General features: G+C 42.7%; 1 protein-coding gene across 1 annotated transcript in view; it reads left to right on the top strand.

The window, feature by feature from the left end:
* Positions 1–281: 281 nt before the first annotated feature.
* Positions 282–23,448, top strand: part of FOXP1 (forkhead box P1) — a 342,476-nt gene continuing 319,309 nt past the window's right edge. Inside the window, exon 1 of the mRNA XM_080625719.1 lies at positions 282–370. The gene's annotated coding sequence lies outside the window, so the exon portion shown is untranslated. The remainder of the gene's footprint in view (positions 371–23,448) is intronic.

The raw sequence follows: 23,448 nt of genomic DNA, 5'->3' as shown, positions 1-23,448 counted from the left end.
TCGGAGGAGCACTTTGCAAATGTGAAATAAATGCGTCTTTTAAAACCTTTCTTAATATTGTAAGATTCAGTTTTATTTAAAGCCAAATAAAGTCTGCTGTGTGAAAATGTTTGATACCTAGTAATGCTCCTGTAGCGCTCACCCCACCTCCAGCATTTATAACCACCTTTTATTTTCAAAGGAAAACGGTAGGCTTTGATATGATTCTGAGTGAAGTTTTAAAACATGTTTTTGTCTTTCAGTCTCCTGAGAACATTTTTTCTGAGTGACTCCAGCTTCCAGACACATTTGCCATGATAAGGGTTTCGATCCTTTCCCATCTTTGCCCTGAGTCATGAGTGGATATGTGTGATGCCTGCAAGTAAAACTGGTGAGTCGTCAAACCTGAGTTTGCAGTAACTCTCACTTACTCTTTCTTACAATCTCCCTATCACCCTTTTCTCCCCTTTATATATGGTGGGGTGTGGGGTTTCTTTTTTGTATTGTCTATGATTTAAAGAATAGCAGTGACTTGCTTTTAACACACACACACACACACACACACACACACACACACAAAGGACCTTCATTGTAATGACATAGCAGTAATACCAAATATTATCAATATAGAGAAAAACATTAACTTCCTTTTTTCTCTCCATACCCTCAAATCCTATGAGCTATGAGGCCTTTGGTGGTGAAACTGGAGTTCAGCGATGCAGGCAGAGCTACTGCGCGAAACTGAAGCCTTGCAGGTAGACAGGGTCTAAACATGCTTATGTGGGCAATCCATGTCATGATTAAATATAAATATGGAGAGGTCTCTTCTCCATCATATGTCACTTGATAGACTCTCAAAGGAGCCATTGCCAACAAATAATTGCCTCCACCGTTTGCTGCACTTGCATCCCAGTGACAAAATGGTGTCACTGGTACGCAGGAGAGCTGTCTTGTCACGTGCTTGCCCTGTTTAGTGTGGCGTTGGTGCTGCAAAGCCCAGCCTGGAGGAATGTGGGGGCAATGGCTTTAATAGTGGGTTTTGGCCTGGGTGCACTTGGTAAAGCTTGAGAGGGTAATGTGGGGCAACCCCTTCTGTGTTAATGGGCAATTGCCATTTCCCTGTAGTGTTAGCCACCGGAGAAGCCTGTTTGTCCTTTTTGTGCCAAGTGAGTGGTGGTTGTGCCTTCCCTGGCTGTCCCTGCCTCCCAGCAGCTTGGCACGAGAAGCCTTGCTGTGCCCTCTCCTCTTTCCTAGGGTGAGAAGAGGGGCAATATTTCTTCATTAATCAGAAGACTGAGGTTGGGGAAGACAAGAGTCATCTGAGTTTACAGGAAAATTGGAAGGTCTATGTAAGAAATTTTTCAAAACTCAGAAATCTGCATAATTAAATTATGTAGGGAATGGGAACACAAATAGTTTAAAAAAAATCAGTTTTCTGTTATATATTTAAAATTCCTCTGTGTGGTAGAAAGTGCATTTCAATTTAAAGATTATAAAACCTGAGAAATTCACCCATCAGTGAATTGTTACTTCTTTTTTTAAAGTTTCCATTTTTTCTTTCTTTTTTTTTTCTTTTCCAGAGGTAGCATAATTACCATGTCATTTAGCAAAGATTATAATAGCTGTTCAGTTTTTGCCGACTGGTGTAGTAAACAGTTGAATAAACCCATATGGCAGCTCAAAGTGTGCATGCAGGAGAGGGATTCTTACCATTTCCTTCATGTCTGAATTACCACCCTCACTGATAGGACTGAGATCCCCAAACGGGGACCAACTCCAGACTTCTCCAGTGGTGCAAAAATTTCTCACTGCTCTGTCATGTGTGAATCAATTGATATTAATCACAGTGGCTAGCTAATTAATTATTTCTTTGTGCCTATGAAGTATGCATAGAAAACTTGGGGTTATATGCAAGGTACATTGTAAGCTACATGCCTCTATTTAAAGCAGTCTATGCATTTCTTTAATACTTCTTTAATAACTGTAAATAATGCCTAGAGTCCAAATCTTACCATCCAGGTCACTATTTAAGATTGAGGCCCTTCTAAGGCTGGCATGGGTTAAGTTTGACTTCACCGGGTGTTGTGATAGCCCCATGGCACTGCCTGTAAAGAGACTTTGTGTCTGGTCCCAGCGGTGGCAAATGGAAGAAAATGGTAAATTGAAATTCCAGGTTGAGTTATGGAGGTGTGAAGCTGTGGCCAGCTGGCATCTGGAGTTCGAGCAGTGTGCCCTCTGGATAGCTTCAGTATTAAAAAATAAAAGCAATGAAAAGAAGGATTGTTAACTCTCTCCAAATGCTGGTTTGAACAAAGAAAAAGACTCACGCTAGTCCTCTTAAAATTTACTGACTTCCAGTTATCTTAAAATTTTCATGTCGTGTAATAGCTTTAAAATACCTTCTGAATGCATTAGATTCTCTAGGTGCTTAGAAAATACTGCAAAATAATAATAGGAAATGACCAGGCATTGAGCATTCCCACTGGAAGGGAGCAGTTGGCCAAAACTGGTGCTTGTGTTCATCTTAACCCTGATGTACGACCAGCCCTCCACCATAATTCTATCAAGAGATGGTAAGTTGCCTAGCAATGTGCTGACTGCAGAGGGTACGTGTTGAGCTAATTCAGTTTTTGTTCTTGTTTTCCTGGAGAGTTCAGCTTAAAGGAGTGATCCTTCCTCCAGCTGCAGCAAGAGCCACTTCTCAACGGTCTCTCTTGTTCCCCACTTGAGTGTCCCTGGTGATGTCAGGAATTCATTCACCACCATACGCGGTTTAGAAGTTTCTAGCTTATTGAGTAACCAAATGTGGTTTCTGCTGATTGTGTTCACTGAATAAATAGGACCTTTCGAAGAGGCAAGGGTTCTATTTAAAGCTGAGCGTTTAGTTATATGCCATTTTATGGCAGGCAAAGGTCATCTAGGGTAAGCAGCCAGAGCAGTGAATTGCCTTGTTGCAGCACCTAGGAAAATGAGACAGAAAGATACGGTAAAAGGTTTTAACAAATTGCTCGTAGTTACAAATTTTTAAAGTCAAGGAACTGGTGCTGTGTACATTTTTAAATTGGAGATAACCGTGCTTGTGCAATGAATTGAGTTAAGAACAGAACGAATCAGAATAATGGGGTGGCACAAAAACCCTGTTGTGCAGCGAGTTGCCGGCTCACGGTGTTAGAAACTTGCCATGTCCCTGCACGGCTGGAGGCTTTTTCACCAGGCTTCGTAGTGACCTTTTCTTGCAAGAATGCACAGTCCTGCTGCAGTCTTCTCATCTGGTGGACAGGCTTCTGGTTACTCAGAGTGCTTTGTTTGCTTCTTGTGATAGCCAAGAGGGCAAAAGCCGGCTTTGTCCACAGCTGCAGAGCAGGAGTGGGTTCCTGCAGGTCAGTGGGTTTAGCACAACCAGATGTGGGTTGGTGGAATGGCGGGAATGGGGCAGAGCTCCGGGAGCTGAGCCTGGCATCCCTGGCAGAACTGCACAGCTAGAGAGGTGGCAGCAGCCCAGAGATGGCACTTCTGTCTTCACAGCATCTCCCTTCCTCCATAAAGCATCAGTGGCTACAGAAAGACTTTGTTTTTCTGAAACTTTTCTGCCCATGAAACTTTTCTCTGTGGCAGAGGGGAGGAGAGAAGAAGTAATTTTAACAATTTAATATACTGTGTAATGTGTTTTATAAGCTGGTGTGAATGCTCCTAAGTATTTTGGTCTTTTTTCATAACACAATGAACCTAATATTGGTAAAAATACAGATCTTAGCTGCCACTATAAAGAGAGGCTAGATTTAATAAACAGTTATGAATGTTGGCAGCTGCCTATCAGATTGTATAACATCGGCTATAGCACATGAAGACAGTGTCAACTTACATTTTATCTCAGAAGTATTTTCAAAGCATTTATTTTGCTTTCTCTTGAGTCCTTAACCTAATTCAAGTTATATAATTGGCGGAATATTTTTCCACACCGCTAATTGGCTGGGTGCCAGCATGGAAACCATTGTCTGACTTGATGATGATCAGGAATTAACATGACATTTGCGTGGTGGTAATGGAATACATTAGTAATGTAATTCATGACTATAAGAAAGAGACCATCATCTCCCACCTCTGATCAGCAGGAGGGGCTGGGAGGATGATGAAATGCTCCCAGCAGGCACCTCACAGCAGTGGCTGGCCAATCTCGATGTCAAATTTAGTTTTAAATTCTTCAGACAAAGCTGTAATGCTTACCAATTAATTACTACAAATGTCAATTAAAAATCTACCAAATAATGCAGTAAGATTAAATTTCAATTAAAAAAATTACATTTAACAAGGAAGATACAACATTATTTTAATGAATTCTGCTGAAGGTGACAGTTTATCTAGATATATTTATACCGTGTAGGTGGATCTAAATTCATTGGATGATGTTAACCATGTTATTCTGTGTACATATTAGTTTTGAAAATTATATCCACTCTGCCTGCGTCCTGGAGGAGATGGGGCATCAAGGGACATTTCTCATCACTAGGAGGAAGGGGAATTTCATGCCTTCTCAGTGCAAAAATCTTCTCACACCGAAAATGAGGGCTTTATTGTAGACTTCTATCCTGGCTGAATTAGTGGTATTTTTCGTTGCTATACATTTATGAAACTGAATACAGATTTTTTTGTTGCAGTAGAAGAACAAGCCCTGACTTTGCTATGACTGTAATGATTGCTTAGCACAATTTTTCAAGTACTCTGTTTTATCATACGAATTATATCCATCGTTCCGATTAAATCACTTAACAGGAAAAGATTGTGCTGTGTGAAGGTGATGAACTATAAGTCCTGAGCAGAGCTTTTATCTGCAAGGCTTTGCCCTGGCTTTGCAATTTCTCAATGCATGATTAAAAATCCCTTACTTGATACTTCAGGTGCTTTAAGATATGTTTTAAGCTAGGGGTGGCACAGCAGAGATGTCACATAGTGTGAAGATGTTCTGAGTTTGCGTGGATCACAAGCGTGTGTACAACAAACTCTTGGAGAACACCAGTGCCTCTTCACATGCAGAGTGTTAGAAGTGCAAAGTAGGTTTTGTAGCTGGAGTTTGGTATTGCAGTAACAGTTTTTATTGAACAGGAGAGTTCTTAGGATGCTGGAGATGGAGATGCTAGTGCTTTGGGAAGGTGTGAGAGCATGGTGCAGGGGCAGAGCTGAGGTATGCAGGTGGCTATTCTCCTGGTATTAAAGCGTCTGTGAGCCACAGCCTCTAAATACAATCTGAAGAATACTTTCTCGGTTTCCTGGAATTCTTTTTTTCCAGAAGCTTTTATTATGTTTTCGCACCATCACGTCTAAAATGGGTAAAAGGGAAGGCATAATTGAAGAAACAGATTTTATGTGTCAAGCCAGCACAGAGGAAAGTCCCTCGCAGGGACTAGAGGCTTCTTTTCCTTGGCACTCCTGTGACTGGAGCCATTGAATTTCAGCAGGTTTTAAAATAAAATATTAAAAAATAAAGTATGCATGCAGAAAAACAGAAGAGCCAGATAGCTCCTTGTGGCAGGTTTGAGTAATGATGTGCTCTGTGGAAGACAGTCTTTGCCTTTCCCTTGGTTGCTCTTCAGGTTTTGCCCATTGATGGGTGAACGCAATGAGCATGATCTCTATTTCGCTGCTGCTGTTCAGATATCTTTGGGTATCAGTAACAGCTTTATGGGATCATTCCTGCTTCATGCTATTATCTGATAAAACTACCATCAGCAGGAGATGGGATACAGTTTTTTTCCATAAGGGCCTCAGGAAATGGATGCTGTAGAAGTGTAAGAGCAGCTGAAACATATTCTTACTGGTCCTCACAGACAGCGAAGTGATGGAGAGAAAGGTAGAGCAAGGCAGACTCATTTCCTCACCAGCAGCCAGACAGCTTTAAGCATGGGGCAGGGAGGGAAGAGTGGGAGCAGGTAACATCTTTCTGCCAGGAGATAATGGTGTGAGGAGGTTGTGGATTTGGAGCATCCACTGGTCAGACAATTAGGTGGCAGCTGGGGCTGCTGCTCTTAAAATCCCATCTTCCCAGGGGGCTTTCAGCTCTACACAGGACCAGTAATTTTCTGCTTTGAGCCCTGGGATGAAGCTCTTGCTCTGCTTGTTGTTTGGAAAGTGGTGTATGTGGTATGACAGGAGCCAACCACCTGCTGTATCCCAGGTTCTTCTGTGTTGAGGTGTCCTGTGTGGAGCTTGTGCCCATCCCAAGCACTGGTGGTGTCTGGTCTCCTCTTTGAGTTGTCCCATGTGAAGCCTGTGCCCATCCTGAGAACTCAGGGTGGTGTCCCATCTCCTCCTGAGTTCTTACAGGTGAAGATTTCTGCCTTTGGTAGGAAAATGCTTTTTCTCTTTCTGTAAGAGTTGACCAAACATCTTGAAGAAAGTGTCTTTGACTTTGGGGGAAATATTTATATCTCTTTGGGTTGTTTTTTTTTCCCTTAGTGTAGGGTTATGTCAGCTATATTACATTGAGGGAACATGGAGCTGGGGGAGGAAACTTCAATAAGCTGCCCTCGTATTGCCAGTTTATTCCAAGCTTTCTTCCACTGATTTACATCCCCTCTGAAGCAGAAATACCCAGACTTCGGTAGTTTGTTTACCTTTGCTTATATCACTCTGGGGCGACCCGAGGAGATGCAAAAACTGTTCTCACTCTGACATTTGCATGAGCTGCGAGGTAGGGTGAGAGGAGACAGACGCTGTGTAAAGTGAAAAAGGCAACAGGGTTTATTAAGTCTTTGTTGTACCATGGTTTATAATGTTTAGACAAAAGCAAACATCTCCAGGGAGTGCTTATGAAAGGGGGAACTGGAGAAAGCTCTTTGAGCTGATAGCAGATCCTGTCCTTTTCAGGTGGTTGTGGGATGGTGGGGTGCTGGCTGGGGGGAGGGGGCTGCAAGGGTTGTTTTCTGGGATTTGCATACAGGAGGGTCCTGAAGAGCTGTTTTGGGAGGAGGATGTGGACTTAAATACTTGTGTAGGACATTGTCATTATATTGTCATTGTGATAATGCTCCTGGGGGAAATACTCTGAAATACTCTTTGTCTTCATTAATACTCCTTCCCAGCAAAACCTTAAGAGATCATTCTCACTTTCAGATATACAAGGAAACTAAATACAGAGTTGTTTGTCATGAAAATCCCATTTATATACAGCGGCTGTAAAATCCCAGATGCTGAACGTAGAGGGAGGCTGCTCTGTCATCAGTCAGTCGAGGGGAGAGTTGACTATAAAACCGAGCTGTAATTCCCTCTTGACAGGGGTGTGGTGGTTGTGTCTTCAAACAACTTCAGCAGTCTGCCATGCCAAGCCTTTATGGATTTTATTCTCACAAGCTAAGTAATAGATAAGTTTGAGCAAGGAGATAGGTATAGATACAGATATATGAAAGGAAGACCTTTGCTCTGGGAAAATATCCATCATTGCTTTTTACAGCACGGTTCAGGACTGTAGTGAAGAGCATCTGATGCATTTGGGGTCCTTTTGTTGTGAAGGAGGTGCCGCGGGCCTGGGGGTGCTCTGCATTCAATATCCCCTTGACTCTGCAGTAGCAGGATGTGACCCTCGCAGAAAGGCAGATGGTGTTTGGGGGCTTGATGCTTATTGTTTTCAGCAGAGCTCTACTGGAACCAATAAAGTTGCTGCCACCACTGCTTGGAGCAAAAGTGACTGCAGCTGAACAAGAGACACAGAATTATCAATTAAAAGAGCCTGTGCCAAGCCCATTATTTTACTCTTGAAAAAACATCTTTCTTCCCAGTCTTCTTTTTTTCCCCACATGGAGTGAATCTTTGGGATATTAATGTTCCGCTGTCATGTTTGTTTAACATATTTTTTTGACAATGCCTTTTTAGGGTCAAAGCCTGAAGTTTTTCTCCATGTGTTTCAGCTAGGCAAAACTCCCAGTGTCTCAACGGGGCCTCTTCCGAAATAAATGAAGACTAATTCTTCTCAACTTAATTGGGAATTTCATCTGAATAAACATAGAAAAGGTCCAGACTTTGTTTTTATTTTAAATACCATAAAATGGTGTCTTGCTGAACAGACAAGTCACTGCGGGCGGGCTGGCTCTCACCAGTGAATTTGGTGGCCAGAGCCTTCCACAGGGGTTTGGTGCTCGCCTTATGCCTTGGACAACCATGACCCTCTGGTACCCTGCCTTCCTGCCCATCTCTGCCTCATCTCTCACTTTGCCTGGACCACAGCAGCCACTCGGGCACTGCTTGGTGAACTAAAGACTCTCTCATTGTTGGAGATTTGGCCTTAACCTGGAATTTCCGTGTTTTTAAGTCAAACCTTAATACTACTTCAGCATAATATTTTTGTGGTTTAATGTTCTTACAGTTTTTTACAGTGTTTCTTTTAAATTCTGTCACTGAAGTGTATGAGAGTTGACAAGTGTAAATATGTAGTTAGACAATTTCAAAAGTGTATTATTTACTGATCGACCATAATGGCTCCAAAGGAGCCATTATACTCAATCATATCATGTCATTCTGTGGCACTTATTATGATGGTAATATGGATATGCATATTATTTTTTTTAAAGCATGAGAAGCCTTATTGTGCATGTGTAAAAGCTGTTTTTAATTGTCAGTAATGCTCTGAGGTTTTTTTCACACCAAGAATTTAAACCACCTATGACTACCAGCCTCCAAATCATGGTAGCAGAAATCCATGTCTATAGGAGGATGGAAAAAGCCACACTTGATATTTACAGCAATGTGCCTGTACATCTCCTTAATATGGGTCTTTTATGGCTTATTTAGATCCGAGGGCAACTTAGAACCCTAACCAGAGAGCTTGGCAGGTAAAAGCTTTCCATTGTATTTCTTCAGCTTTCATCTGCTCTGGTAAGTCCCTGACTTCCTAACTGTGTTTGCAACATTAGCAAATGACTGGTCTGAAAATACCACACAGTGCAAGTCATGTTAATTCAGGGATCTTTTTAAGGTGTCACAAAAGATGTCTTTTTGTAGTGCTGGGGAGAGAAAGGAGAGAAGGCAGAATGAGAACAGTGAACCATGTAAAATAAGAGACAAGCGGGGTGCTGGGAAGGCTAAATATGCTTCAGCCTTTTGGTAGAGCTGGTTTCAGTAGAGAAAGAGGTAAGCAAGTGTAAGGCAGTAGCTTGCTTGCTAGAAAATGTCTTTTGTGGAATACATGGGAGGAGCATTTGAGTTTTAATCACTAGAGGTGAGGAGCTAAGGTGCAGATCTGGCAATGGGGTATGGCAAGTCGATTGTGGAGCAATAATTAGAGAGAGGAGGAGGAATAAGAAGTGTTTCTTAACTTGGAAACAAGGATGTGACTGGCTGCTGGCTGTTGCTACTCGGAGGTAGGTAAAGAAGAAGGGAATCTGTTGGGCAAAGTCCTCAGCACAGAAGACGCAACCAAGGTGAAATCTGATGTGGAAGCAGAAAACCAACACTGACAAAGAGCTGTTGGACATTCAGCAGGGCATTGGTTCATCTGCAGGGCTGGTCTGGGGACTGAGTCCTCCCTGTGTGTGTCAGCAAGAGAGGTTCTCCCTGGTATGGGGCTTGGGCAGGAGAAAGCAAGGTCATTGCTATTCATGGTTTTATTGCCATTGCAGAGTGTCAAAGCAGATGACTGCTTTGTCTTTTCGATTCAGACTTAAGGACTAGTTCTGCTTTGTTGCTCTGTTATCAGAGTTATTTACCCTGCTCTGAATGAAATTGGACTAATTACTGAATTACCATTTCCCCCCTTATTCTAAAGAACCTTCTGTTGAAAATGCATTTTGCTTTAAGTACAGAAGATTAACCATAACATGCTAGAATGAGCCAATTTTGAGTAGTTTAGCAGTAGAAGGACACATGCATGTAATTTTGCAGATCTTGAACTGGTAACAGTCGGGTTTCCTCTCAACAGTTTTTAAATGAATAAAAGCAACAAGGGTTTTCTTTTTTAGCCAATTATGCATTAATTCTCTCTTGTCTATCTGAAATTCATAGAATCATAGAATAGTTAGGGTTGGAAAGGACTCTGAGATCATCTAGTTCCAACCCCCCTGCCATGGGCAGGGACACCTCACACTAAACCATGTCACCCAAGGCCTCATCCAACCTGGCCTTGAACACCGCCAAGGATGGAGCATTCACAACCTCCATGGGCAACCCATTCCAGTGCCTCACCACCCTCACAGTAAAGAATTTCTTCCTTATATCCAATCTAAACTTCCCCTGTTGAAGTTTTAACCCGTTACCCCTTGTTCTGTCACTGCAGTCCCTGATGAATAGTCCATCCCCAGCATCCTTGTAGGCCCCCTTCAGGTACTGGAAGGCTGCTATGAGGTCTCCACGCAGCCTTCTCTTCTCCAGGCTGAGCAGCCCCAACTTTCTTAGCCTGTCTCCATACGGGAGGTGCTCCAACCCCCTTATTGTCCTCGTGGCCCTCCTCTGGACTTGTTCCAACAGTTCCATGTCCTTATGTTGAGGACACCAGAACTGCACACAATACTCCAAGTGAGGTCTCACAAGAGCAGAGTAGAGGGGCGGGATCACCTCCTTCAACCTGCTGGTCATGCTCCTTTTGATGCAGCCCAGGATACAGTTGGCTTTCTGGGCTGCGAGTGCACACTGAAGCCGGCTCATGTTCATTTTCTCATCGACCAACACCCCCAAGTCCTTCTCTGCAGGGCTGCTCTGAATATCTTCTCTGCCCAACCTGTAGCTGTGCCTGGGATTGCTCCGACCCAGGTGTAGGACCTTGCACTTGGCATGGTTGAACTTCATAAGGTTGGCATCAGCCCACCTCACAAGCGTGTCGAGGTCCCTCTGGATGGCATCCCTTCCCTCCGGCGTATCAACCGAACCACACAGCTTGGTGTCATCGGCAAACTTGCTGAGGGCGCACTCAATCCCACTGTCCATGTCACCAACAAAGATGTTGAACAAGACCGGTCCCAACACCGATCCCTGAGGGACACCACTCGTTACCGGTCTCCAGCTGGACATGGAGCCATTGACCACAACTCTTTGCGTGCGGCCATCCAGCCAGTTCTTAATCCACTGAGTGGTCCACCCATCAAATTGATGTCTCTCCAATTTAAAGACAAGGATGTCTTGTGGGACAGTGTCGAAGGCTTTGCACAAGTCCAGGTAGATGACGTCAACTGCTCTGCCACTGTCCCATCAGTTTCGTAGCCCCATCATAGAAGGCCACCAAATTGGTCAGGCAGGATTTCCCCTTAGTGAAGCCATGCTGGCTGTCACCAACCATCTCCTTGTTTTTCATGTGCCTTAGCATGCCTTCCAGGAGAATCTGCTCCAAGATTTTGCCAGGCACAGAGGTGAGACTGACTGCTCTGTAATTCCCCAGGTCATCCATTTTCCCCTTCTTGAAAATGGGGATTATATTTCCCTTCTTCCAGTCGTCAGGAACTTCACCTTGTATTAATGAATTATTGAATTATTGATTATTGAATGAATAATTATTGAATTATTATTAATCGTATTAAAACCATTTGTCCTCTTTTGAAATACTCATCAAGAAACACAGAAGCAGGTAAATATACTATTACTTAGTCTGTCATTGACCTACATAAACAACTGTATATTGGTAAGGGTTGAGTCTTGTGTTTGTGGAGAGACTAGGCCAAGTTGAACTTAATTATTTCTTTTGGGATGCTTCCTTAGAGAAGTTCCTTGTTGAAGTCTCATCACCCAAAATATGAAATATCACTGCTATTTCTGCTGGGATCATTAGTTTAATACTCTGAATAAATGGTGTAACTGCTCATTGTATAGGAGGATGGGATTCATGAAGCTACAGTGCATTTGTACACACACACACACTAGCACACAACACTTGTTGATGATTCAGAGAAGGAGTAGAGTAATTCAGCTCTTGGACTGCCTCACGTGTGATTGGCTTCCTTTCTGGGGGACTTATTTTAAGGAAAAATCAATGTCAACTGAAAAACATTCCATTCTGAAAAGACAAAAATTCCCCTACTTGTGAAAATGTGTCTTGGCAGCTGATTTAACTTATGATACAAGATTTAACACTTTTCACTAAACATGAATATTTACCATGGCAACAGCTACGTTACGGGCCACATGTTGGAGACTTGCACGTTGTTGCAGAAACTTGTAGCTCGCCACATTTAGCCGAGTCCTTGTTTCCACCAGCAGAAGGAGCCCACTCCTCCAGCTGTGTTGAGTATGGACCTGCTGATGGGTTGGTGGGCATCCTGCAGGCCTCCAGTGCGGTACAGCTAATAGCTCCGTTTGGAATTTGCTGGTGATTGGCACCACAGTGCTACATATAGGCAAAATGTCAGAATAACCAGATAAAAATCGTGCGTGCACTTTCCATTTGCCTTCCCAGTGGCACGGTGGCAGAGACATTCTAAATGTCTCACTTCTCCGGACTCTTTTTCTCTCCTCAGCATCCCTGCCATCACCACCCTGGATGTAAGCAGATCAAACCCATTTTGCTATGTGCAGTAACAGGTTTGCTGTGTCCTCTGGCTGGACTGCCCTCCACCGTGCCCCCCCAGTACTGTTGCAACTCCTTGTTACCTTTCATTTGCTGTGTAGTTGCTTTTCAGGCGACATTAATTGAATCACGCTCATCAGGGACTTAATAAAAGCATGACGGAGCCCTGGCAGATGGCAGCCCCGGTTGACAAGTGGGATGTGTGGATGGGACTGTGCTGGTGCACTCGAAGCAATGGGCTGGCTCTTCTGGAGGGGCAGAAAGTTTGTGGCTTTGGAGTTGTGAGAAGAGCAAGCCAACATGAGCGAAGTAAAAGATGGCTTCAGATGATTTAGATTGCAGTTAAGTGTGGGGTTTTTTTCCTGAAATAGAACTAGGTGTTCATTCAGTAGAACTGTAAATCCTAGCTACAAAGGACTAGATGTGAAACAAGGAGGATTTAACTTTGATTAATTTTAGGTAATCGAAACATCTGCAGGTACCTTGGGTAGGAGCAGGTTTATTTGATTTGATTTTACAAGTTAGTAAAGCTCTTGCTTTAGGACAAAGCTAACAAAGGGTTAGGCAGAAACCGCTTTTCAGAGGTGAAAACTCTCAATTCAGATGTTTCTTGTACCTTTCTCTGAAGTGTCTGGTCTTGACCATTGTTAAGGAAAGGGCCTTTCCTTTTCTGGGCACTGACAGGACTCTTGCCTTATTTCTTTCATTTAACATACCTCAGTTTAAATGAAACCAGCTATGCAAAGCAGAAGCTAAGCTTGCAACCAGGAGGGTAGCCTGTGCCAGGTGGAGTCCTGGCTCGGTGATGCTTGGACTGGAGGTACTTGTCCCCCTCCATCAGCTTTGAGCTGTGGTGACACAGTGGAGGGTGTCCTCTGCCTGGAGGTGTTGCTGGTACAGTGGTCCCCCAGCACAGCAGCTGCTCTTGGTGGGTAAGACGGGTTTAAATCTTGGTCTGTACTGGGTGTGAATTTGGCAAGCTGCGCTGATCCAGAACTTAAATAATTTGCTTCTCTTTTTAGCATCGTGTTTTTTAAAGGTGTTATATTTGTTTCCATTTTGCATTAAAATTAAATGGTTATGCTTTGTAGATTTAATAGTGGACAAATATATCTATTTTTAAATCCTTTTAGCCTATGAAAGTGACTAAGAAAAAAGCAACAGAGTAGGGGCCTCCAATTTTTGTTTTACTTGAATCAAGTACCCTACTGGGATTTCAATCCTAAGTGAATGTTACACTTGTTTGTTACTAAGGTGACTACAGTGTCAAGGTTACATGGATGTTACAGTGTTACAAATGCAAAGATAATGCAAAAAAGAAAAATAGTTGTGTTGGCTAAAGTCATCCTATTCCTTCAGCATAAAGTTGCACTCTGTCCTACATTTCAATTCTCGTTCTATTAAATTACCTGTTTAATAATTTGAATCCAGTGTTATTTTTATATTATATTGCAAATGTGTGACTGTGAGGTTATTTTTAAGATATATTTATTAAGGGAATGAATACAATAAGACAAGTCATTGCAGCCCACATACAGTTCCTTGACTTCTCATTTTATGATGTTTCAATTGCATATGATTACCGAATGTAAGTTTAAACTTTTATGGGGGTTCATTAGAGATGCAGCTGTGTAGAGAGAAATTCAATAGAGTTTGATATTTATTTTTTTTTTTAAGCTGTAAAAGTGTAGTGAGATGGAGCAACTTGATGGAGCATAATTTCAAGCTCCCTAGTTTGAGCTTGGTTGCACAGTTGTGAGATCTCCAAGGGCTTAGCTGGGCTGCAGTGGAAATTTGCTGATGATGGGGGAGAGGAAAGGCATTAGCAGGAGGTCTGTGTGTTTGGAGTGCAGGAGACCAGAGCATCTCAAATAAAAGGCATTTGCCTTCTTTTCTTCTGGGTGGGGTGCAGAGAAGATTTGGTGTCCTTGGTTGGGGCCAGGAATAGCACAGAATGCTTTTTGCTTCCGTGTGAATCAGTGTTCTGGTGGAGAAATGAGGTTTCAGTGAATCTGTGGTGTTCTTTCTCTTCTAATAGAGAACCTAAATAAAATGAACTCCCCCAAAGCCAATATTGAAAGCAATCTTAGTGAGCAAGTGCTGAGAAAACAAATTTTGGGGCACATTTAAAAGAATAGATATGGTAAATCAGTAAATCTACCCAGCAGTTAAGTGCTTTGTGTGAATACTAAACAGGAGCATATCCCATCAAGTATAGTTTAGTTGCATAATTTATTAGCATAATGTGGCTTTTTTTAATGTACAGGAATGTAAACGTCTATAAATGAATGATCATATCTGTTAGTAGGAGGAACCCCATATTCAAAACTAATTGTGACATTAGCTATTCGGAGAAAACATGTTTCACGATACATAGACTACTTTCCAAACATCAACTTTCTCAGCAAACCAAGATCCAAAGCAAAGACATCTCCAGGTGTAAGAAGGGGAAACATTTTTGTCATCAGATTTTACTCTGATGCCTTTGAGTTGCTGATACATTGCTCTGCAGCCCTTCCTGCTGTCCCAGCTGACTCTGTCCAGGGCAAGCATCTCCTCTCCACTTCTGTTTCAGGAGACTCTTTGATTGCTCCAGCAGCATATGAATATGCTATCATTGTAGCAGCCTCTTTTTGTTTTCCTTCTTTATGAGAAGGGGGAAGATTGAATGGTAACTCCTGGGATGTGATTTTGCCAGGATGAAACCCACTTGAATGCAAGGGAAGCAGAAGTGGAGCAGGGCGGGGGAGTATATTCTGATTTGGTTTCAGTTGGCAGCCTTTTGTTTGGGCTGAGGTCTTTGAACCTGTGGGCAAACTGCTCTGCAAGTGGAGGTGTGTGGAGCCCTCCTTGGAGATGGCTTTGCTCCTGCGCCCACTCCACTCGTTGCCACCCATGTCAGGTGAGACATGAGATGTGTGAATGGAAGGAAGGATGGTGGGCGACTTGAATGCAAGACTTCAGAAATCTCCAGTGACTAAAGCCGCTGCTGTGCCTGGCGTTGTTGCCTACTTGAAGTATTTACTGCTGATGGCTTCTCTGAGTAGGGCCAAGCCTTGTGGGGTAGAAAAGCTGTATTTGCCTTGCCTCACACTGTGAACTGTCATCAGGAGTCTGATCCTCCCCTGCAGGGAGCAGAGAGGAGGGAAGGGTGGTGGCACTGCATCCGAGTGGAGCACAGGTGGGTTGGTTTCATTCTGCCCCTAGAACATTATCCAGAGGAAAATGGTATTCCTGGGCTGTTCCACCTCCCACAAGGAAAAACAGATGAAAAGCAATGAAGCACACAATTACATAATGAAAAACAATAAAATGCATCTTCTAGTATGTACTACTAGTGACTATATGACTTTATTATAGAAACTAAATGTGATTGCATTTCCAGGTATTGTGCTGTGTAGTAAACTCTGGGAAAAAGTGAAGAATTACTTAGAAGGAGAAGACTTCTTGTTCAATATAAACCTCAGACTTTGAAGTGACACATAGCAGGGAATAAAAGTCCATCATCTCTCAAATGAGGTTTGAACAGTTTAGGTCACACTAGACAAACACTTCTCACCCTAAAATCTTCTTTTCATCTTCATTCATCAACAACACCTTAAGCTTGTGCCCCTCTTTTTCTTTTCCATTCTCTCAAAGAATAATAATCTGCTTTATGCCTACAAATCACTTCTGGCTGGCATTCGTTAGGCAAGTTATGAGCTCTGACTGCTGCTCCTACTGGTGCTGTCTCCTCTGGAGGGAGAAAAAGGGGTTAGAAGCATGTGAAGAGGCCAAGGAGGGTGAAGTGCTGCAGAAGTGGTGGTTGTAGAGATGTGAGGCAGTGAAGAGAAAGGGGGAAGAGAGGTAAGATACAACTGGCAATGAGGATTCCTGGATGGCAAATCTCTTTCTTGAACTGTGCTGTGCTATTTGTGTAGCTCATGGCTGATTTCTGGTAGTGCTTTGGGGGGTGTAGACCTGTGTGAGGAAGTGCAACCCCAGCCCTGCAGTTGGGAATGAACCCATCCTCTGAGAGTGTTGTTGCTGTATATGTAAATCCCAACAGCGAGGTTTGGAGCTTTAGAACACAAAAGAGAACCTCCATTGCTGAGCTGGAGAGCTCTGTTTTCCTCTGCAGACTCCTCAAAGTAACCTGGGCTGCTCTGGTGGGTGCTCAGACCCAGAAGCTTGTTTTTAGTTTGCTTTGTTAGTCTGCAGGCTAACCTACATCATCATGCATTGTAATTTCTTCCTGCCGCCTTCTCTGAGGTCCTCAGCTGTACTGTGCACGAGCCGTTCAATCCCCATTTCCTGGTAGGAAACTACTCCTCTTACATTAATCCTTATCCAGTAATTCATAATTTTTATTCTTATCCTTTTCCAATTTATGGGACTGCTCTTGGATTAACTTCCCTATGGTACAGTTTTTCCCTTTCCATTGCTTGCTTGTTGCTTCCTCACTGGTGGTTTTTCTTTCTTGCAAAGATACTTTTCTGGCTCCATCCCCAACTGCCTGGAAGTGATTTGTTCAGCAGCGCAGTCCCCTAGTTTTCAAAGGCTACAGACTGTTCTCCCTGGTTTTCTGCCTTCCTTCCTTCTTTCTGTCATTCTGGGAAGCAGTCTGACAGACACGGCTTCTTTGCAACCACCAATTAATGTTAATCTGTGTGACTGCAAGAGGCATGGGTAGCAGCAAAGATCTGTTTAAAGGTAGAATTCTGTGTGAGTGGAAATTTCTGTGAATCCGGCAAGGAGACCTTAGTGGGAGGACACAGACAGGTTAAGAGAGAGAAGTCAGCATTTTAAGTACAATATAAAAGCTGTTTTCCCGACCTCCAATTTAAACGTTTCTTTGACTTGTTCTGATGTGGGGTTTGGAGGATGCCACCATCCATGGTGATACAGCCCAGCATCGGGGAGTGCAGAGGGTCTGTCACACCTCCAGCCTGCACTCAGTACTCTCTCGAGGTATTTTCAAGAGAGCTTTGGGTATCGTTACTCTTGGGAATTTGGCATGGTGATGTAAAGTGGTGAGGGTGTGGTTGGTGAGGTGGGCTTCTTGTGCCTTGCTGTGCTGCAGAGGGCTCTGGCTGGGCAGGGAGGACAGGCGAACCAGCAGGCTCACTAGTGAGGGAAGGAGGATTCACCTGTTTGTGGGAACTGTTCACACATCATGGAATATCATGAGGTAAGCCAATTTCCTACCACAGTACCTTCTTTTCCTCTTTTCCTTCACAGTGTGAAAATCATAAATCACTTATTTGAAATGTATTTAAGGAGAAGAGTATTTTCCCCTGCATTCCCACTTAATGTTTTGTAGCTAGTACAGTTGGGATCATTGGTGTGCTAAAGCAAGAGAAATAGTCTTCTTTAATAGTGTGTCTTCATTTTAGGCAGTTTCCTCTTTTACTCACTTCTTAGATGATAACTCTGAGTCCTTAGATGCTGCTCGTTCTGCCACAAAAAGAAAATGCAAACCGGGATATTTAAATATTTTTGATAATGAATGTTTACATAATTAGCTCAGTTACTTTGTTCACTTATCACTGTGGACCTGCCTTCCTCTCTCTTTAAAGTACATTAGTAGTGATGGGAAGCGCAGGAGTGGTGCGCTGATCCTGGTTATGCCGAGCATCTACCCAGAGGGACAAGGGCTTATTCCCACCTCGCAGCACCTGACGCTTTGGGCAGACTTCCCAACATGTGTACTCTTGGGGACACTTACTAAAACACAAGTCTTCAAGAAGTTTTAGCCTAAAAATGCAGATTTTGCATGTGAAGAACATGTTTTTTTCATGTGTCCCTTAGGGTCTGTACAAATTTGGGTGATTCGCTGGTCTAGAAATTCTCCTTTGTGAATCAACACTATGTCATAAGGGTGAGTTACTCGTCTGACCTGTAATTGCTATTGTCTGATACACTGATTTTACAGGTTTTGGGTATACATAGTTAGGAAAAATGCTGTTCTGCAAAGATGTTTTTTAGCCAAAAAGAAAGAGTGTGGAGGTTCTGGTGATATTGGAAAAAGCTAAGAGGGTTTTGTTGTCAGTGGATTTTCTCAAAAGAAGAAGCAAGGATAACTGTTAAACAGCAGGGTGCCACTGAATGATGGAGAAGCTGAAGGAATGGGTTGTTCTCCTGTTATGTCACTGCTTTGGCTTTCTCATTCTTGTTCCTCTGTTTCTTCAGAAAGGCCCTGCAGCTTGCAGATAACAAATTAAATTAGTATTGATATAACATTAGACACTCCTATTAATATTGACAGTCTGTCGATACTGTTGTGCTACTTCTGTAATACAGGATGTTAACAGATAATACTTTAAATAAAAACACACTAATCTTATAATCACTGAACATGTAGCGGAGTCTCGACTCGGCTCACTCCTCCTTCGAACTCCCCCATCCTCGCATGTCAGCCATGCCTGCTTGCCTGTGCTGCAGAGCTGCAGAGGGGCATAGATGAAGGCTGTAAGTGGCAATGCAGGAGCAGCGATGGGAAACTCCCCATAGCTGTGATGGTGGTGGGTCTGGTCCAGGAGCCAGGTGTGTCCATTGCACCAAGCTCTTTGTGGCTGTGGGTGGATGCAGGGGTCAATCCCAAAATGGGGGTGTTTAAGTCCCGTGGTTGCTCGTGGTATTTGACATGGTGCTGTCTACCCTTGTGTGTGGCCACAAAGTCTGGTGCAGGAAGCAGTGCAAGGATTACTTCAAGTTCTGATGCAAGGCAGCAATCCACCAAATAAAACCCTGTTGGGCCGTGCTGTCTGAGAGTATATGGGGTGAGAATATGTGAGGTCAAAGCGGTGCCCTTGATCTGTGATGCTTGTCTCAATACTTAGCATGTGTTAGCAGCTCCTCATTTCTTAGAAACTTTTTTCCTTTTAAGTCTGTCATGAAAATCACCATGTTCATCAGAGCTAAAGTTATTTGTTAAATGGTGTAAAAAATCAGAATTAAACAATAATGATTACTTTGGTAAACACAGATGTCTTTGTATTATGCAGTGGGTTTTGTAAGCGAATTTGTACATGTCTGTGAAACAGAATTCGCCATCTACCTTGAAAAATGGGGAACACGATCCACGTTAATTGGTTCTCCCCTCGCCTCCTGCTCCACCTGCTGTGCTGCTGCAATCTGTTGATGTAGTGCTGAAATCCACAGCACACAGGATGGGCTCAGCGGTGAGCAGGTTGGCACTTGCAGATGTGTGTCCATTGCAGGAGGTGCCAGGCAACAGTCTTGACTTCTGCCTCTGTTTTCTAACTAGGAGGATATTTTTAAAAGGGGGAGGGAAATACCCTTATCTCTCTGAAAATCATCTAGTGATGATCAGTTATTCACCACATTATTAATGCCTATTTGGACGTCGCTTGGACTGCTGGATTAAACAGCTTTCCTGCTATGTATTGAGTAAAATGAAATACATGTCACAACAGCAGTGCTATGATGCTGACAACCGTCCTTGGCTGTGCATCTCATTAGAAAGATATACATTTTTCTTTGTTGTGTATCTGTGAATGACAGAAGTTGACAAACATCTTTTTAAAAAGTTGTTGTTGGGAGAAAGTTACATTTATGGCACAGGAACCAAGAAAAATGTGCTTGTTATGAAGGTAAATAATTATTCCCCACACTTGTGTCTTATAAATTGCCCTCCTCTGGCATAATAATTACTTTTTACTGTGTTATTACATACACATTGAAGGAGATCCTCCTCTGGATCACTTACTCTTAGAAAGGAATCCTGGAAGGGTTCAACATTTAGTTTGTGTTGAAACTTGCACTTAAACCAGGATTAAAATCCTTGTACTTCACAGTTTTAAAGACTGAATTGGTTCTCTGAATGTACCACATTAACTCCCAGGGGACTGCTGAATTTTCCCGTAGTGTATTTTAGGTGGCAAAGAGTTACTAACTTTGACACAGAAAAGATGCTTGAGAGGAGAGCTACCGGGTAGGGCCTCAGCTTGCTTTCAGCTGAGCAATGATGTTGTGCTTTAAAACACCCATTTTCCAGTTTTACGGTATGTTTGCATAATTTATATCAGCCTGCATTTCTGCATATTGCTGGCATTGGTTTGATTTAGTGCTTGTCTAACTTCAGAGCAGGAGCAATGGCTCTGCTTGTGGCAATCGTGTGTGTGTGCTTGGGGATCTTTGGATCATCCTTGGAGGAACTGAGGGGCACTAAGAAGTTGGGAGTATTTTTTAAAAGAACACACTCCAAAGTTGAGGATTAAGATCTTCACCATCCTGGCTAAAGTGGCTTCTGCCTATTCATAGTGAATCAGAAAAGAAAACATTGTATATTCAGCTACATTTGCATGACTCCCTGGATTTCATTGGAGTTGTAAGAGTGCCAAGTCGGTGCCATGTTGACCCACAGAAACTTGAGAACACAGTTGAGAAATCAGTGGGAAGACTCAAGTGTGGACTTGTGGGAGGGAGGAGGGCAGAAAGCAGGCTGGAATCCCCTTTTCCCATTGTCCTTCTACCTGCAACAAGTGATGGGAGAGGTGGTCACAGCCCTCTGGTGAAAATATCTGTACCTGGTGCAAGGGAACTTCTGTTGCTTGGGTAGGTCAGTGATGCGGGGTTAGGTTTTCTTTTTTCCTTTTCTTTTTTCCATGTAAACCCATTCACCTTTCAGCATCTTGAAGCAGAGAACACAAGCTCTGCAAGAAATCATCTTTTGAAGAAGAGTCTGTATTCAAGGAGTTCTCAGCTTACATTCACCCTTGTGTCTGAAATTGTTTTACACAAGTAACACCTAAAATTGCCACTTAACCTTGCAGGCTCTTTGTTAAGTCTGTATTTTTGATTGCAGCAGCTGGGGTGGAGTTTCCTTTGGGAATTCAAGGAGTAGGAAGTGTTGTTTGTAGTTTTTTGTTGGATTTTTTGCTGACTGGTGCTAATGTGTAGGTGGGGATGTGCTGCTGTTTTTGTAATACTTTTATTGTTTATGGAATTGTTAGTTAATTGATGGTAACAATGCCTGGAGCCTGGGAGAGGTGTTCTTTTATGTTTGTTCAGATCAGACCAAGTAAATAATTTTATAACTTAAAAAAGAGTCACGATTATTCTCCTTAGTTTATTTACTTTACAGGTTTGCACCTACTATCTCCATATTTTCTTATCAAGTTTCCCCAAATTAATTAGTGTTATTTCTAACAAAATAAAGAATTCAGTAGGATGTAGCTGGAGCCCCCCCTGTATGGACTCAGGAGCAGGTTCCGCACCTGAGCTTGCTCCCACCTAGTTGGTATGGACGTAGTGAGGTCTCAAGTTGACAGTGTCCCTTTTTCACTTGCAGTAACTGCCGTGTGAAATCTAGAAGGCAGTAGGGTATCTGATGGATGAAAGTATATCTTTGAACTCCTGTTAATTGCTTCACAGTTTACTCAGACTAAAATCTACATGGTAACTTTGTCTTCCACATTTATCCAATGAAATAAAATTCAAACCAGCCCACAAACTAGAGAATGTTTTTTATTTATATGTGGTGTAGTTCCATCTGGTCCACGTTAAGGCCCCCAAAAATATATGTGATTAGCTTTATAGTTCACTGCTAAAGGTAGCAAAGCTGGCTTTTAACATCTTTCAAATTTTCAGCTAGCATCTCAAAACATTTGCTGGCATTTCCTGACTGTGATTACTAACCAAAGATTTTTCTGGTTGTCTTTTTACTTTTTAAAGTATACTGCATAGTTTTCCTGCTTAAAATATCACTGAAGCCTCTGCTGTTCCCTTTATAACTCTTATGCAAACTATCCATCTCTGTCAAGACTGGTCAGTCTCAAATCCCAAAGCTCAGTGTTAGGAAACGTCAGGTAACATACACTATTAAAGTAGTAAAATTTACGGCTGTCGCCAGCACTGAGCTCATGTTCAATAAAATGAAATGCCACGCATTAAAAATAATACGGAAGGTGAGCGGTGCTGCTTCCCAAAAATTAAGGAGAAAGTTTAATGTTTTTGCCAAAAGCCAGCTCAGAAGTGCCCGCTGAATGCACAAGGAAGACTTAACATCATCAATTTACCTCAGTTTAAATTTCAGGCCTTTGCTAATCAAAGTCCTGTATTCCCACTAAATGAGTGGTTGAGACCACCTTGGAGAGGAAAAAAATGTCTTTTTCTACTGCATCTAAGCCAGTTGTCTCCTTTTGCATCTCTGTTTCAACAACTGCATGTTTGCATCTGGCGTTACTCTGCACGTTACTCTGAAAACACCCTGATGCTCCTAGGAGTTTTTGGTGCAGCCTCAGCACCACCATGACCCCCCAGAAAGATCAAGAGCCCCAAATTTATGCACTTGCAGGGTTTTTCTGCCCATGACACATTAATGCTTGAAATACTTGGAGCTGAAGTGAAGAACTGCTGCTGGTGTGACTGCAGCTTTTCCCAACCACTGCTGTGGCACAAGGCTCTCTGGCTGCCCATTTCTGAAATAGAACTTCAGGAACAATTTTAGCTGCTGCAAGCTTTTCTTTTGCTTGTTCTTTCTCCTTCACCCACTCATCCAGCAAACCCATGCTGTCATCTGGCACCAAAGGCCTAGAAAACCACCCTGTGTTCTGGAGAGACAGAAGGTATTACCTTAATCCTCTACCTGTTTGTTGCACCTTAATGCTGCTGATGGAGAGAAAATGTAAGCATGAGGTGTGGACTTCACCCTCCATCCCCTTGCGTTAGCAGAAAATGCTTCTGGCATCTACAGTACAGCATCCAGCTTGTGCAAGAGTCTTGGGGGAGAGTATTTTCCATATGTAGTTATCCGTGTGCATAGTAGTAATTTGGGGAATTTTTCCTAAAACACTGTATTTAGACCTCGAGGAGGCTGCCTCTTAACCTCAAGTATATCCAGAAGTGCGTAGCAAGAAGTGCCAAGGATTTTCAGGAGTTGAGCTGAAGGTGTTGTTTGAAGTTAACCATATTTTATTTTCTCAAACCATTTCTTGGGACTTAATTTATATAGCGCTGTGATGGGCATGTATAAACATTGTGATCAGGTT

The sequence above is a fragment of the Psittacula echo genome (assembly GCF_963264785.1).
Source record: "Psittacula echo genome assembly, chromosome: 9".
Lineage (NCBI taxonomy): Eukaryota > Metazoa > Chordata > Aves > Psittaciformes > Psittacidae > Psittacula > Psittacula echo.
The sequence above is the reverse complement of the archived record's forward strand: the minus strand, read 5'-3'. Positions and strand labels throughout refer to the sequence as shown.